Source organism: Schistocerca cancellata, unplaced genomic scaffold (genome assembly GCF_023864275.1).
Source record: "Schistocerca cancellata isolate TAMUIC-IGC-003103 unplaced genomic scaffold, iqSchCanc2.1 HiC_scaffold_1046, whole genome shotgun sequence".
NCBI lineage: Eukaryota > Metazoa > Arthropoda > Insecta > Orthoptera > Acrididae > Schistocerca > Schistocerca cancellata.
The window spans coordinates 7,501-11,098 of record NW_026047046.1 but is presented as its reverse complement, the minus strand read 5'-3'; positions in this window follow the sequence as shown (position 1 = coordinate 11,098).

The window sequence follows — 3,598 nt, the reverse complement described above, 5'->3', positions numbered from 1 at the left end:
GCTGCGTCAACTAGAGCTGAGCAGCCGGCCGCCCGGGAGTGTGTCCCAGGGGCCCGCGCGAACACGCAAGCGTCCGCTCAATTATTCTGCAAACAGGAGGAGGCTGAGCTCCCCTGCACAATACACCTCGAAACCCTCTCAGGTCCCGGCGGCGCGCAGCGCCGTCCTAAGTACTTGGTCGGGTTCGAGAGAGGCGCAATCGCCCGGAGTTAGGCGAGTAGACGCTTTAGGTGCGACCACCCGTGCTCCCAACTGAGCTTGCCGCTGCCGACAGAGGCCCGGGAGCGTGCTGTCGTGGCATTGCCGGCGGGAGACAACACGCGCCACCTACGGTGACCGGCAGCTCCAACGCCAGCGCCACAGAAGGGCAAAGGCCCCACGTGGGTGCCGAAGCGAACTCTCCCAGCACAGCGCACGTGCCAACACGTCTGCACAACTGCGATACAAACCACCAGCGAGAACCGCTGGGGCGACCGAGCAGCAGACGGCGTCGCGGCGCCGAGTGCCGGGCGGCGGCGCATCCTCAACGCACACAGTCCTCAGTCGGACCAGCACACTGCAGATGTCCACCGCGCTTCGCACCGGGCCCGCGAGGACCCACTTTGGCCGCCCGGCGCCGCGCGCAGGGTGCCCCGGCGCGCAGCTGCGCCGCCTGCCGCGTCCGTCGGCCGGCGCGCCTGCCACTGGGCGCCCCCACCAGCCGGCTGTAGCGCGTGCGCCCACGCACCGCGCGGCCAGCACGCCGGGCGGCCCCCCCTCACCGGCCGGGGACGGTCCCACCCAGCCACCGCCGCGTATCGCTTCACACACAGATTTGCCCTTACTGATTTACCTCCAGCAACAACAACCGCACCACAATGGGTTTACCAGTTGTTCATTTGCGTAACGTCACCAGCAAACGTAGACGTCCATCCCAGTTTGCAAATGCAACGATTATTGCATACCTGTCTGTTAGGTGTCACGACACACTACGTCTGCCCACATACACGCAACAAAATGTGCACGACTAGAGAACACGTGGGAGGTGGCCCCCTACGTATGCGATGTCCATTACGAGACCGACTGTCAACCAGCATCTGTACCATGTCGCAGATGTGGAACGCGGTGCACCATGCTATCACACTGTGTGAGAAGAGACGACTACGTTTGAATACACGCGCCACTACATCAACAGACGGCTCATGCTGATCGCCATCCAGGGCGTCCGTTAATCCCACACGTCTCTATGGCGTACCACACTGCAATGTAGCTGTTATGGGGAGACGGCACGTGGCTGAGTGCACAACATTTGGACCGTATGGTTCGCTGTTGTTGGGCGCAGTCGTTGTACGGTCACACATGTGCCACAGCGTATCATGCAGTACATACGGACCTATGTGCAGTACAATGTGAGGGTTAAGCTTACGACATCAGCGGACAGTGGACACAGGCCGTACCACGACGTAGACTGAGCGCTTCGACATGCGAATGCCAGTGAACAGCTGCGAAGGGCATTGAACACGCAAGCACCTGAACGACCAGCGTGCGAAGGCAGGGGGGAGGGTGGGGGCGATGTACATCCTGCAGTCGTCCACATTACAGTGTACAGCGGGAGCATGTAAAAAGTAAGCAACACTTGCGAAGTGTTGAACATGAAACGATACACAAGAGGGTGGGCGGTGCGAGTAGCGAACTATATTCAGAGGGTTGTGGTTAGACAACACTGGATTAATGTAACGTGTCATATGCCAATTACAGAGCAGGTTAAGGCACAACTTGGGTTAGGTTAAGGCACAACGTGGGTTAGGTTAAGGCACAACTTGGGTTAGGTTAAGGCACAACGTGGGTTAGGTTAAGGCACAACGTGGGTTAGGTTAAGGCACAACGTGGGTTAGGTTAAGGCACAACGTGGGTTAGGTTAAGGCACAACGTGGGTTAGGTTAAGGCACAACGTGGGTTAGGTTAAGGCACAACGTGGGTTAGGTTAAGGCACAACGTGGGTTAGGTTAAGGCACAACGTGGGTTAGGTTAAGGCACAACGTGGGTTAGGTTAAGGCACAACGTGGGTTAGGTTAAGGCACAACGTGGGTTAGGTTAAGGCACAACGTGGGTTAGGTTAAGGCACAACGTGGGTTAGGTTAAGGCACAACGTGGGTTAGGTTAAGGCACAACGTGGGTTAGGTTAAGGCACAACGTGGGTTAGGTTAAGGCACAACGTGGGTTAGGTTAAGGCACAACGTGGGTTAGGTTAAGGCACAACTTGGGTTAGGTTAAGGCACAACTTGGGTTAGGTTAAGGCACAACTTGGGTTAGGTTAAGGCACAACTTGGGTTAGGTTAAGGCACAACTTGGGTTAGGTTAAGGCACAACTTGGGTTAGGTTAAGGCACAACTTGGGTTAGGTTAAGGCACAACTTGGGTTAGGTTAAGGCACAACTTGGGTTAGGTTAAGGCACAACGTGGGTTAGGTTAAGGCACAACGTGGGTTAGGTTAAGGCACAACGTGGGTTAGGTTAAGGCACAACGTGGGTTAGGTTAAGGCACAACGTGGGTTAGGTTAAGGCACAACGTGGGTTAGGTTAAGGCACAACGTGGGTTAGGTTAAGGCACAACGTGGGTTAGGTTAAGGCACAACGTGGGTTAGGTTAAGGCACAACGTGGGTTAGGTTAAGGCACAACGTGGGTTAGGTTAAGGCACAACGTGGGTTAGGTTAAGGCACAACGTGGGTTAGGTTAAGGCACAACGTGGGTTAGGTTAAGGCACAACGTGGGTTAGGTTAAGGCACAACGTGGGTTAGGTTAAGGCACAACGTGGGTTAGGTTAAGGCACAACGTGGGTTAGGTTAAGGCACAACGTGGGTTAGGTTAAGGCACAACTTGGGTTAGGTTAAGGCACAACGTGGGTTAGGTTAAGGCACAACTTGGGTTAGGTTAAGGCACAACTTGGGTTAGGTTAAGGCACAACTTGGGTTAGGTTAAGGCACAACTTGGGTTAGGTTAAGGCACAACTTGGGTTAGGTTAAGGCACAACTTGGGTTAGGTTAAGGCACAACTTGGGTTAGGTTAAGGCACAACTTGGGTTAGGTTAAGGCACAACTTGGGTTAGGTTAAGGCACAACGTGGGTTAGGTTAAGGCACAACGTGGGTTAGGTTAAGGCACAACGTGGGTTAGGTTAAGGCACAACGTGGGTTAGGTTAAGGCACAACGTGGGTTAGGTTAAGGCACAACGTGGGTTAGGTTAAGGCACAACGTGGGTTAGGTTAAGGCACAACGTGGGTTAGGTTAAGGCACAACGTGGGTTAGGTTAAGGCACAACGTGGGTTAGGTTAAGGCACAACGTGGGTTAGGTTAAGGCACAACGTGGGTTAGGTTAAGGCACAACGTGGGTTAGGTTAAGGCACAACGTGGGTTAGGTTAAGGCACAACGTGGGTTAGGTTAAGGCACAACGTGGGTTAGGTTAAGGTAGAAATTGCGTTACATTGCGGTACAAATTGCGTTACATTGCGGTACAAATTGCGTTACATTGCGGTACAAATTGCGTTACATTGCGGTACAAATTGCGTTACATTGCGGTACAAATTGCGTTACATTGCGGTACAAATTGCGTTACATTGCGGT